A 15,191-nucleotide genomic window follows, 5' to 3' on the forward strand; every position below is an offset into this window, starting at 1 on the left:
TGCAATGACAGCTTTTTCTTTGCTCGCATGCATTGCGGTTATAGAAATATTTGCTTACAGAGTATAAAAAACGACAGTTACAGATAAATAATATAATTTAGGTATTTAATTCGGGAATTTTATGACAGACAGCATAAATCGGAAAACTTTCCTTGCAGTCCCTAAGGGAAGCTTATAAATTGTATACATTTTGGTCCGTAAAATTTATTCATTTATAATAATTATCAAATTCCATTTTTCTGGTTCATTAAGAAGAGTTCTTTTCGTAAGTTTTGAAAGAGTGATACCATATTAGTATTTCATCTCATTTAATTCATACTCTTGTTACTTACGTATTCTCGTAACCACCTTAGAGGAAATCGCCAAAGCTTCAGAAAACATCAAACTATGGTAGCCATGCGGATAACAATTATTTAGGCAAACATACGCATGATAAATATTCAGTTTCTAACGTCGCCATTTTCTTATACGTTTTTTTGGTTGTATTACAAGTTCGAACGGGTTTTATTGAAAAATTATGATTATTTTTTGTCTCAATTCAATTTTAAAATTTCTGCGTGTAGTATTTTCTTATAACAGAAGAAAGAGAGATGGAATTCCTGCGGTCATACATTATTTTGCCTCAAAACTACTAAACAGGAAACAGTGCTTCGAATTTTTTCTCATAGCGATTGCAGGCGCACTTTCCATGCCCCCTCCGAAAAAAAAACATTAGTAACTAAGTTTTCTGATTGTATTTTGGAATAAATGTATAGTTGAAATGTCGGATATATATGTACGTGTGTAAGAAATAATTTTTTGCAGTAAAGATAATTGTTCTTTTTCTTCCTTAAAATTAATTCATAATATGTATACGACCCAGTTCCTCTTTGAAAGTCCTCCACGAAGGTATCCCGTCCCTTAGGCAGATAGCCCTTGAGTGCTTAGCCATAATCAAATAAACTAAACCATTAAAAAAGGCCTGCTGCAACATTAAGAAACTCTGGGCTATTTTATGAATGTTAGACTTTAGTAAATGGTTAACTTAAGTGCGTGAATTGTTCTGTTATATTTGTTCCCAAATCTTAGAAATATGAAATAGTACAACTGAAGGTATGTGCAGAAGCAGAAAGCGACATTTGCAAATTTCACTAATACAGTCGTGAAAAAATTGTAGATATTAACTTTCCTATAATTTATCGCTTAGATTAATAAATCTATTAAATAACAATTACAGGTTGCACGAATCTTGAATTTTATCGAATCCGAATTCTAAAACACTTTCTAATACAACATTTTTTCCTAAGTGTTATTCCAAAATAATAATGCGTTATTCCAAAATAATAAATAAAATAATAAAAGTAAGGGAAAGGAAACGTTTACTAAATATGAAAAATTTTTTATTCAAGCAAACTACAAGCCCCATGTTAGAGAAAAGAAAAAAGGAGCCATGTAGAATATTTTTTCTTAACTAAGCCATGCCAAGATTATAATTTGGATTATTATTAAAATAAAAGATTAAAAAAAATCAAACATCCAAATAAACTGAGATTCACACATAAGCAAATAATATGACTATATTTGGAAAAGAAAAACGATGCATGTTGAAAATGTCAAACAAATTGCATACATTTATGAATTTCCTAGAAGAATTAGATCGGTAATTTACAAATTCTCTTAATCTGATAAAAACCCGTATGATAAAGAAACGAATTAGAATAACACAATTTTATACTTCGCAAAACTTTCCCGTTTAATGTTTTAAAAATACCTTGTATTAGTTATTTAAAAATAATTATTAGTATTTTCCTTTTCAACCTTCAAGTAAGCGAAAGAAAAATACTCTTTCATCATAAGTTCAGGAAATTTATTCTTATCTTTAATAATAACTTTTAATCTTTATGTGTGTTTAATACAAATTGAATTTAATTTGCCTAAACTTCAGTTTAGTAATTATCATTTATTTTAGCTAACTAAAATCCCTAATTAAGCATGAAAGTAATGTTATCAATACTTTCAGTCTAGAAGCCTCAAAGAGTAATAGTAAGTAAACAAACAGTAGTTTAATTAACGAAATAGTAATTCATGTAGCACATATATTAAAGGACGCATTTATAAACTGTTTAATTTGGTCAAACTTTGAGATTATTATCAAGACGAAATTAATGAATTAACCTGGAATTCTATTATACACAAGATAAGGAAATCGGCAGGAAATTCTATAGATTTATTTTACGAGATCGTAGCTGTGCATAGTAAAATTTTATTGTATGTAATCAGATAACATTTTTGAAATCTGAGCTACTTATTAAGCGGATTAATTTATGTGAATCTGCCTGGAAGAAAAAATATTTCATAAAGTCTGCTGCTATATTAAAATTTCCCAGTTTCATATTTGGTATTCATTGCTGATATTTTTTACATGACTCTGGAATTTGAAGATAGTCTAAAAGTTAAGTGTTAAACAAAAATATAAAAATTCACAGAAAATTTTTAATTTTCTAAACTATTTCTTAATTTTCTATAAAAACTATTTAATGTCCTATATACTATTTAAAATCCTATGTCAATTATGAATCATTTCTGTATATCATTTTGAAGAAATATTTTATTTTGCTTAATCCTCCTTATGATGCTTCATTCGCATTGTTCTAGAAGTGAAAATTTACATTACGTAATTCAAATTATTTAGTGATAGTAGATCTAGATTTGTAAAACTATATAATACAATTTTTCGGTATGATAAACACGTTAAATGAACTATGTCCTCACAGAAGACATTTGATTATTTCGAAGCAGGAGAGATAAACAATGAGTAATGCTCTCGCCAGGACTCGAACCTCTCGAATACGCGCCTAGTGTGCTGGCCATTACATCACGGAAGCATGCTAAGAAGGCGGGAGAAATACCATATATATTCACTTTTTTAAAAGGAGACTGAGGATTAGGCGACCCAATCGCCGAATTCTGGTGGTGAAGAATCATCATTCCCCACCGTTTTTTAGTTTGGGCGCCACTGTAGAGATATTAGGGTTTTTGATGATGAGAGATGTAAAAAATTAGCAATGCCCCCGCCGGGACTGGAACTTCGGACCTCTCAAATACGCGCCAAGTGTGCTGAATACTACACCATGAAGGCATGCTAAGAAGACCTGAGAAATACCTTATAGTATTACCAATTATATCACAACAGTGCGTATGGAAGAAGGTTAACTTTTTATAGCCTCCTAATATAAAGGACGACTGGACAGCGATATGAGACCCAGTAACCAAACGAAATGGTTATGTATCCCAATCCACCACATTTTTAGTTAAATATAAAACTTATGATTATCCCTGTAGAGATTATGATGATTATGAGATTATCGATGCAGGAAATATGTAACATTATCAGGTTCCATGTTCCGTCTTACCTTCTACGGGAACATGCAAGGACCTGACTCGGAACAGAGAGCTTACTAAAGCTATGTTCAAAACTGTGGGAAGTAGACAGGATACACAAGAAGGGTATACAAAACCCTTTATTTTTTCTCTATTTACAATAACTTCCGTACTTCGGAATACACAGACCCACTATTTGGGGTCTAAACGTAAAAATATAAAAATAAAACTAGACTCTAATTTAACTTTAAAATAATAAACGTGGAAGATTGGCCTTATATTAACAGGAAGCCGTATGTAGTACAGAGAACTGTGAACACTACAATACGTTTAAAAATTATCAAGAGGATTAAAACCTCGGGCCTGGACGGCAACCAGCAACTGAGTCAAACTTCTAAGGTAAGCGGCCTGCTTCGACTAACTGCTTCCTCTCTCTCGCTTGGCAAAAAGCCACAACTTAAATACTTGGCGTTCGCCAGACAAACTTTGCATAAATACTTTAACGCTTATAATTCTGGCCGGAAGTAGAAAATAAGAAGTGATAGTAAAGATTTAAAATAAAATAAACGTTAGTAAAACTTAAGATCCTTACATACTTCCCGCCAGAGTTAATTAGTTTGAAACTGAGGTCTAAAACGACCTTGTTGAAAACTTTTAGCTCTAGAATCTTACGCGAGGCCAATCTTTTACAAACATTTTTCGCTAGAAACTAGAAATTTAAAAGAAAGAAATTTGTTTTTACAATAGCAGCTCCCAGGACACAATTTTTTCATCTGTACTGCATCTAAACAGGAGCTTTCATCAAATCTGGTTTCTTCCAGAGATCTGGAAGGAAAACTAGTTTAAAGAAATGTTACACAATGAAATGGTAGGTAACATGTATAATTATATTTCTCTTAACATTCTTATTTCATTCATGACTATTTTAATTATCTCTCCCCGTGCTCTCTGACATGTGTTGTAAAAGAACACCAAACACGAATGTGTTTATGTCTATGTGTTCAACACTTCCTCCTACAATCAAAACACTAACGTGTTAAAATTCAACATACCAAGACCCCGTAACACACCCTAATTTCAACTCTAAACCCTGAGGTACTATTCTGAAAGTGGCTAACTCTGAAGTGTTGCGTCAGAGAGCCTAACTACATCATTCAAACTTTAACACATATTCACCATGATTTAGTCTTTTTACAGTCACACGAATAAAAAAAAATTTAACATTACTTTCACTTTTACCATATCACGGTATTTCTTAACATTTAAGTACATTGTTAACTTCTATTCTTTTCAAAGCAAGTGCCAATTCTTTCTACATTGAAATAATACATTTCAAAAAGTCTTTCAGACTAAAACTTCTTTCTTGCCAGAATGTTTTAAATAATATTTATACAATAACTTTTTACAATATTTAAGTCTTTACACAACGCTATTATACATCAACTTTAGTTTTACACGGGAGTAATTGAAAAACATAATACCAAAATCGGTAACAACTCATTTCTCGCCCTTTTGGCGATAAAGGTAGACCTCGCATGAGGTAAAACTTCTTGAAATCTGCCAATTGCAGTAAGAATGAAAGATTAACTTAAGTTTGCAAAGTAACATAAAATTTTACTTATATTTGTGATATTCGGACATTCTTTTCTGGGCCCAGTCCTTAAAGGTAGTGCAGATAGTTGTTTGATTTATCCTCCTTCTTGTACGGGCTCGCCCTTCAGTGCCTTCCTCTAGATGCTTTCTTTTTTCTCCAGTTCGGTCACCGTTGAATACCTTCTTTTTCGCTTCTGCCTGTGGTCTTGGTCGTTTGATGGCAGCTGGTCTTAGCGGAACCGGGAAACTTCTTTCGTGTTCCTGCTTGGACCTCGTTGCTGGCCGTTCAAATTTTCCTTGTAACTTTTCCTCCGCCGCTTCTGGCCCTTCCGCAGTTCGGCGACATTTGCTGCGGAGAGTCCTGTCGTATGAGTAGATCTTTCGTTTTAGAGCCGGGTTATAGTTGCCGTCATTTCTCCTGGTTCTCTTTGCATACGTCGTCCTTCTCCCTTCTTCATTCTGGGGGTGTTCGTTAGCTCTCTTTTCTGGACGGTGGAACGGCTTCTTTTTCTTGCCACCTTCACTTTTTCCGCGGGGAAACTTTCTTTTCACTTGCTCCGGCCTCTTAATGGCTTGCCCTTGTACTTGTCGTTTTTCCACCTCTGGAGCTTGTGCCTGCGGTGTCTGCCGTGCCGGATCCTGCAAAAGATCTGAAAATATTTGCATTTTATTACGATCATAGAAGGGTTTGATTTGATCAATGTTTGCGGAGCAGGTTTTACCATTTCTAGCTTTTAACAGTACTACAGCGTGAGTTATTTCTTCTATGACATATGGTCCTTCAAATCGTGGAAAAAATTTGGCAGTTTTATCTTCTGGTGCTGAAGAAAGTGAATGCTTAATTTTTAAAACTTCATCCCCTACTTTATAAGTTACTCCCCGTCGTTTCAAGTCATAATAGAGTTTCTGTTTTCTCTGTGCAGCTTCAGTATTCTCCTTTGCTTCCTTAATTAGTTTTTCTATATCACCCATTTTAAATTCTGGGGCTCTTTGTTGCACATAAAATAATTTATCTAAAGGCGTTATAATCTTTCTGCCTAAAAATAACTCAGCAGGAGTTTTGCCCGTTGTATCATGTTTTGCGGTCCTAAGGGCGAAAGCAAATTCATTGACATAGTTATCCCAGCTTTTATGAAAATTTTTAACATAACTACGGATAATTTTCACTATATTTCTATTGACCCGTTCCGCTATATTTGATTGCGGCCGATACGGGACCATTTTTAAATGACGTATGCCCAGTTTTTGGCACATGTCTTCAAATATATTACTTACAAATTGAGGACCATTATCCGATATAACTTTAGGGGCGCCCCGTATTTTAAAATATATTTATTTAAAATAGAATCAGTAACTAATTTCGCGGAGGCTCGTTTTAAGGGAACAATTTCGGTCCATTTACTAAAATGATCAACCATAACAAGGAGATAGCGACTTTTATTTAACTGACTTTTTGGGAAAGGGCCCAATAAATCGATGCCAATTATTTCATTTGGAAATTCGGATTTAATACTATTTAGAAACCCGGCCGGGCGGAAATTAATATAATTAACTGCTTGACATGTTGGGCAGGACTGGACATACGCTCTTGTTAACTTTTGCAGTTCAGGAAAATAGACTGCCTCACGTACGCGTTGGATAGTTTTTCGAATACCAGCATGAGAAGCTAAACGGTTGTCATGGAGCTCCTGCAGGATATTTAATCTAAGACTAGCTGGGATAACAGGTCGAAATTCGTTGTTGGAATTTGTAGTTTTTGTATAAAATAATAGACCATCTATTAGTTCGTAATGGGTCGCCCTATTTTTTATCGCCACAATATCTTGGTGGCTAAAATTTTCAGGATCCTTTAAATACTCATAAATGCTTCCAAACTCAGGATCCTTACCCAGTTCGGTTATTACAGTTTCTCGGGAATTTATTGTACATGCTGTGAGCATTGCCACCTTTACAGTATTACCTTGTTCATCTATTTTAATTCTTGATAGGGCATCTGCTACGATATTTTCCTTTCCGGGGGTATGCTCGATTACCAGATTATATTCTTGTAGCTTGAGTGCCCATCTTATTAACATTGTGGATAAGTTTTTCCCTGAGTTCAATCTAGTTACCGCCGCATGATCAGAGTACACTGTTATTGGCGCCTTTCCAAAACAGACTCGGAACTTTTGCACTGCTAACAGAACTGCAAGTGCCTCTCTCTCGGTCGCGGAATAGTTTCTTTGTGTTTGATTTAAAGTTCGGCTAACAAATGCCACGGTCTGTTGATTTTGCGAAAGTACCGCTCCTACCGCATAATCCGAAGCATCCGCTGAAATTTCTAAATTCTCATCCTTTTCAGGAAATTTCAACACAGGGGCTTGCGTTAATGCTTGTTTTAATTTTTCAAAAGCACTATTGGCTTTGGCCGTCCACGAGAATCTTGCCTTTTTCGTTTTTAATTTTAACAATGGTTCAGCGATAGCTGCAAAATCTTTTATAAAGGACCTATAATATGAACAAAGTCCTAGAAAAGAAGAGAGCTTCTTCGCCGTGTTTGGAGTCGGATACTTTTGTACAGCAATTATTTTTGATTCGTCTGTCTCTATTCCTTTCTGAGATATCTTGTAACCTAAATATTTTAATTCAGGGGCTGCAAATTTGCACTTTTCGACATTAACTTTTTAGGTCGGCCTCATTTAACAAAGAAAACACCTGTCTTAAATAATGTACATGTTGGTCGAGATTATCACTAGTAATAATGATATCGTCTAAATAGATAAATGTGGACTTTCCAAGAACAGGTCTTAACACAATGTCCATACATCGCTGAAATGTTGCCGGCGTCCCTGAAAGACCAAACGGCATACGCAAAAATGCATAAGTGCCAGACTTGGTTATAAAAGCAGTCTTAGGCACGTCCTCAGGCCTAACCCCTATTTGAAAATAACCAGTCGTCAAGTCTAAAGTCGTCTTATATTTGGTGGATGTTATGTTCCTTAGAATCTCCTCAATAATAGGTAACGGATATACCGGATATTTAGTTATGGAGTTTAATTTACGGTAATCAATCGCGAATCTCCACCTTTTTGGATGTGTCAACGGATAGTCATTATTTTTCTTACATTAAACCACCGGGCTAGCATAACTACTTGAGATGGGCGTTATGATCTTTTTACGTAGCATATCGGTGATATGCCATTCTATAATTTTTTCCTTATTCTTATCATACCGGTATGCTTTGTGGCGAACTGGCATTGAATCTCCGGTGTCAATACTATGGTTAGTAACCTGAGTAAATCCTGGAATATCACTAAATAACGAAGCAAATTCACTTACCACTTGTCGGATTCTTCCTTGCTCGTCATTAGGCAGGTGGTCAAGATTTAACATCGGCGGTTCAGCCTTTTCTGCACGAACTGGTTTCTTTGTCAGCTTAAGGGACGCTTCATTAAAATCCAGCGTTGCTTGTGCTTCTGAAAGAAAATCTATTCCTAAAATTATATGTGCTTGCAGATTCTTTACTATAAAAACATCAACTTTACTTGTTCGTCCTTGATACGGACATATAGCGGTACTTTACCTATACACTTACATAGTTCTCCTTGCGCCGCTAACACTGTCGTATTATCCGAATTATATATGCGGTATTTCCGAAAATACTTCCTAAAAAATCTTCTGCCACACAGGAACACTGCGCGCCTGTATCCAGGAGTGCGGTGGCCGGGATATTATTCACCAACACTTCAATCTTCGGAAGAGTCAAATTTTTCACCATTACTGTATTTAACTTGAAGGAAGAGGGGTTTTCGTGGCCTTCGGATTTCCGCACCCTCTCGTCAGCAGAAATCCGTTTTAGTTTAAATTATTTTTCATTTCCGTGCTTTCCTTCTTTTTCCACTGGCCTTGAGACTTTTTTCCTGGATTGCTATTGAACTGTCGACGTTCGCCGGCTGTTTTTGAATGCTCGGGTTTCCTTGCCCACTGATTCGCTTTGCTTCCGTAGCCGTGTGCTTGAGTTTGCTGTAGTCTTGGCGCACCAAATTGGTTTCGCTGTTGATATTGGCGTCTTCTTTCAACGTCCGCCGTGCTTCTACTTTCAAACTGGATTGCTAGCTCAAATAACTTTTCCAGTGTAGTCGGATTTCTGAATTCAATAAAGTCTTGCACTTGGGGAAGTAACCTCGGCAAAATCACTTGAATTATTTCAGGATCCGGACGGTCTCCATACAAGAGCTTGAAGGCGTGAATTTTTCTTAAAATAAAGCTTGAGAGATTTTCGATTCTTTGTTGATATATGCTGAAAAGTTCCGTTTCTAATTTCGCACGATCCCTTACGACAGGGAAGGCTTTTAGTAGGGCAGTCTTGAAATTCTCGTAAGTATAGGTGGGACTTCCTGCTTGACCCAAGAGACTTCTGCCTATACATTTGAACCAATTAAGCGCTTCGCCCCTCAAAGCGCTGGTAGCTAAGGTAACTTTTTGAAATTCGTGCACGGGGTAGAGCATGAAGTGGTCATCCAATTTTTCCAAAAAACTGGTTACCGGTGAGTTTCCATTAAATGTTGCTTCTGGTTTCATCGAAGCGCGCATGGTCTGGACGATGTAACCAAATCCTTCCAGGGCGGCAGCTGGCATTTCTGGATTCTGAGCCACTTCTGCAGGCAGCACAGGTTCTTCTTGAAACTCGGCCATGGTTATTCTTCTTCGTTGGGCGCCACTATCAGGTTCCATGTTCCGTCTTACCTTCTTCGGGAACATGCAAGGACCTGACTCGGAACAGAGAGCTTACTAAAGCTATGTTCAAAACTGTGGGAAGTAGACAGGATACACAAGAAGGGTATACAAAACCCTTTATTTTTTCTCTATTTACAATAACTTCCGTACTTCGGAATACACAGACCCACTACTTGGGGTCTAAACATAAAAATATAAAAATAAAACTAGACTCTAATTTAACTTTAAAATAATAAACGTGGAAGATTGGCCTTATATTAACAGGAAGCCGTATGTAGTACAGAGAACTGTGAACACTACAATACGTTTAAAGTTATCAAGAGGATTAAATTCTGGCCTGGACGGCAACCAGCAACTGAGTCAAACTTCTAAAATAAGCGGCCTGCTTCGACTAACTGCTTCCTCTCTCTCGCTTGGCAAAAAGCCACAACTTAAATACTTGGCGTTCGCCAGACAAACTTTGCATAAATACTTTAACGCTTATAATTCTGGCCGGAAGTAGAAAATAAGAAGTGATAGTAAAGATTTAAAATAAAATAAACGTTAGTAAAACTTAAGATCCTTACAACATATTCTGTTTGCGCTCAAAGGATGGATTGCACACGTGCTACAGCCGAAAACTGCACACTCGAAAGCATGCACGGTAGACGCTAGTAGTAATTAGCTATTTTTATTCCAAATATTATATATCTGCATATTATTTGAATAACTACAAATATGTATTCTGATTTAAACTTCATTTATATACTTACGTTTTGTAAATAATTTACACTCGGTGCACTTAAAATTTAATTTCTGTAGTAATTCTGTAGAATTTAATTTCTTATAAGTAAAAGTAAATTTAAGAAATGAGTCTTTTGTAAACCAATTAAAATATTCAAGAAACTGAAAATATCAGGTGGGTTGATAAAATATTTTGTTTATTATTAATTACCTCAAATTACATCCTACATTAATACAGTATGATAAATTAAAAAGAAATGAAAAAATAAATATCTAATTAAATTATTCGGAGAAGGATACCATACCTCATTGGTTCTGAAATTAATACCATCTGTAATTTGGCGCCGAAATGTCCTTTTATGTCATTTAGGAATTTCAAACTTCTCTCGTTTTATATTATATCTTAGACTAATGCAAAAATTATAATTAAGTATAATACTGCAGAGGTCAAATAGTAAGCTTCCGCTAAAAGAAAACATTGAGGTTACACAACAAGGAGCACAGAGTCGATAGATAATGTGGAATTTCAAAATGTTAGAGAGAGCAAACGCTAAAACATTTTCACAGATTAAAAGGAAGGCAAACTGAGGGAAATATTATTAGTCCTCTTTTTAGACGACTTAAATAAATATATATAGCTTTCATAAAAACAATGATATTCTCCTTGATTTTCCCGTAGAATATTTCTGTAAATGCTGATGTTTTATTTGTCATCGTTATCTGTTACTTATAAGGAGTGTTTTTGTTTGTTGTTTTGTTTTGGTTTTTGCTACTAAACATTTTAACACAAATATTTTATAATAATTCAAAAATAAATTATTTCATTAAACTCAGTGGCTGAAGAATGTATGTTAACGAGGGAAAATATTTCAGTTTAAAATATTAATTAAACTTGTAAAACTAATTTGTTAAAATATAACTTTACTCGTTTCCATCTACCATACATATTTTACATTCCTGGGTTTTATACTTCTTGAAGGAACATCTTATCGTCTTTATTCAGTCTTCTTGGAATGTGAAATTCTCTTTAGATATGTTTAAATTGATTTGCTTAAGTGATTTTATGTTACTTAGCTTATTACGATACGAGATAACGCCATATATCTCACTACGTACAAAATAGTGATGAATACAGTTTTCCAAGACTCATTAATAACCTTCATAACATTTATAATAATACAATTTAGAGATTCTCAATTTATTAAAAATTATAATATGTATTATATTTGGTCTAATATATGGAATTCACACAAAAAAATAACTTCCCGCCAAACCTAAATCTGGCTCCCATTTTAATTAATTATTTTTCGAAGGCATGATCGATTAACAGTTTCGTATATATAAATGTCGCGAGTTAAACATATATCTTGATATAATCATACAACAAAATAAGAATAAAAATATGATATTAATTTCTAAAACGTGATAAAATGTGGTATTATTAATAGATTTAAGATATACACGACAGGAATAAAGAAATAATAATTGCAGTTCTTTGTCATATTTTTTTAAAAAATTTAATCTTTAAAATTCAAACATTCTAAATGGCTTTAGATCCGTCAGCTACCGAGCAGAAAAATCTTTGACTACTGGTTATTTGACACAGGATCAAACCTCAGCAAACAAGCCAGTTGCTAGGGAGTTTCACGTTTTCCCCATGAGTATGTGTATAGTATGCCCATGAGTATGCGTCAGAAAAATGTATACACAGTTTGAATTGTCATAAAAAATTTAGTTTCCAACCGAGAAGGTTAAATTCCTGGGAAAAGTACAGCTAGATATGAAACAGCTTTATGATAAAGTACAGCTTCAATATGAAAAATAAGTATACTTTCTGGTCAGACTGAATGTTTCAAATGGTGTTTAAGGAAATGTTTAAAATGTCGGTCTTCAGCATCGATACATTTCTGAGTACGAGTCACAACTGATTCCGTACTTCACACCAAAGTGTCCAAAGGTATTTCTGAGCAAACCTTTTGAATCTCATTCCAAAGTGGATCAAGTTTACGTGGTCTACTACGGTACACTTCATCTCTGATTGTGCTGCATAAAATAATCGAGCGGCGCAAAAGTTTCAGAGCACGCAGAAAACTCGATTGGTCCCCTGCTTTCTATCCACTAGCCTGGTCATTTTGATCCAGGTATTCTCGCACTTCCTTGTGATACTGAGAAGAGGCGCCATCTTGTTGGTAATAAAACATGGCATTACCATACATTACAGAATACCAGGGGAAATGGAATTAGCAAGCATTGTTAGGTCCTTTGCTCCAATTACATAACTTCAAAGCAGAAAGGTCCAATGATTACCCCAGGAGATGAACCACACTACGCTCTTACACAGGCAAATTTACAGCCTTTTTAACAGTAATGTGAGGATTATCTTCAGTCCAGTACATTTTATTCCTATTGACAATTCCATTAATTTTAAATTGCACTTCATCTGGCAAAACAATATTACCCATAAATCTCTGTTTACGTGTAACCATCTCTTGAACACATTCACAAAAGTGGACCCGAACGCCATCTTAGTGTGTCTTAAGCCATGTAGCCTTGGGCTTTGGGATGAGATTTAACGATGTGCACAAAAATCCCATTGGACATTTTGGTGCAAAGTACGGAATCAGTCCTGACTCTGAGTACGAGATATAACGATGCTGAAGACTACCGTTTGAACATTTACTTTAAACACCATTTAGAACTTTCAGTTTGACGCTGACGTACACTTATTTTTTTAATTAGAGTATAACCTTACTATTTTAGGAAGTTTAACCTTGTAGGTTGGAAAATAAACTTTTCATGAGAATTCAAAGTGTGTATATATTTCTCTGATGAACCCTGTATATGACTGAACATATTCTTCACGAAGGCCTTTCTCCTTTTAAGTAGATAGCCCTAGCATGCTTTGCAGTAACCAAGTTAATCCTAATCAATCGTAAATGGAAGAAAAGGTGGAGTGAACGCATTTAAGCCAGAGGAAACGTTTGTGATACGTATCAGTATCTTTCAAGAAGAATATTTCCATCTTTAGGGAAGTAGTTTGACTGAGTTGCTAGTCCTCTTTTCTCAATACAACTATAGACCGAAAAAACAGTGTATTTTATGTACAAGAAAAAGTCATTATGTTATAAGCCTTATAACATATAATATAAGGTATTTCTCTCGCCTATATGCCTTCGTAGTGTTGCAGTCAGCACGCTGGGGGCGTATTGCAGAGGTCCGTGTTCGATTCCCGCAGACGGCGTTGCTCATTTTTCATCTTGTCTGCTTCCGATAAAAGAACCTAATGACCCTACACTGGCGCCCCACCGCAAGACGGTGCTGGATGATAATTCTCCACACCCAAGATTTGGCGTTTGGGTCCCCTAAACCCCAGTCGCCCATTAAAAGAGAGCTTATTTAAGGTATTTCTCCCGCCCTCTTAGCATGCCTTCGTAGTGTAGTGGGCGCGTATTCCAGAGGTCCGTCGTTCGATTCCCGGCGAAGGTGTTACTCACTTTTCATCTTGCCTTTCTCTTCATCATCATTTCATCTTGCCAAAAAATCTAATGACTCTGCAATGTAAGTCACAAATCTGCATGACATATTTGAAAATGGCAATGAATACTTTCTGTGAATGTTAATAGGTGGCAGAATTGTCTTAGTTAACGGTATTCATTGCGTTAATTACTAAATATCATCTGCCCGTGCGTAGTTCAATTTGAAAATTCCGATGGATGTCGTGACTGTACAAGAGAGCAACAGCGTAATGTTGTCCGCTTTTTTTTTTCGGGGTGGGGATAGAGGCAAAATTATTTCTTACGAATAATATTCATAAAGGAATGTTTCCCATTTGTGGCGAGAAGTATTTGTTGCATAAAAGCGTGCACAAGCAGAGTCGAGAAATTTTCACCAACACGCTCTAAATTTTGAAATGAAAACCGAAATTGTCGTCCAGTTCGGAATTAGATATGTCTAACAGCGCAGACGGTGGAGGAATCGATTCGAGAAATGTACTCTATATTATAAAAGTAATAGTAGCATTAACTGTTTTGTCAACCAAAAATCACTTTTGAGGTAAACTCTTTGAAGATGATAATAATTTTCAAGTTATGATAATAATTTTCAAGTTCTAATGTCGATGAGACAGCAATCCAAAAAATGTTATGCTTCTGGTATTGGAGCACGGTTAAAATGATGGGAGAAGTATGTAATTATAACTGTAAATAATTATGATGATAAATAAAAATAGCTTTCACGTAACTATATATTTACGTTATTCCGTAATTATCTTTTTTTGGTTTTAATTTATGGACTATCCTTCGTAAAATATCAGAATATACAGTATTTCCTCTCGTATTACTCCAAGCATTTTAATGCTGGTTACTGAAATGATTAAAAATATTTGCATAATTTTCCCCTTCCTCTAGCGTCCGTGATTTTTCCCTCTGAGCGTTAGTTTATTGATAAACTGTAATCTCTTGATTATTTTTATCTTTATTCAGTGTGTTCAATTTGTACTTGCATTTTTATATCAGCATTTCATCCATGGCATTTTTCTTGCATTTATTATTTGAATTGTATCTCGTGCAGATTCTTCATTAAGCTATCCGGATGTGGCGGGTATTTCCACACTTAAGAAACTTTCCAAATCATCTGATTTCACCCTACTTCTATTACTCACTTTCCAGCTTCTTGTATCTTTTGACGTGTTAGATTTATCGAAATGCAGGTCTTTTGTTCGGCCCCTTCTGCCTTCCTTCGGTATCCCACTTGGAAACTGTAGTCACGATTCATTCATGTGAGGAGCCCTGGGGTTTTAT

This window comes from Stegodyphus dumicola, chromosome 4 (assembly GCF_044657685.1).
Source record: "Stegodyphus dumicola isolate Sdum_Otavi_A_Nest chromosome 4, ASM4465768v1".
Taxonomy (NCBI): domain Eukaryota; kingdom Metazoa; phylum Arthropoda; class Arachnida; order Araneae; family Eresidae; genus Stegodyphus; species Stegodyphus dumicola.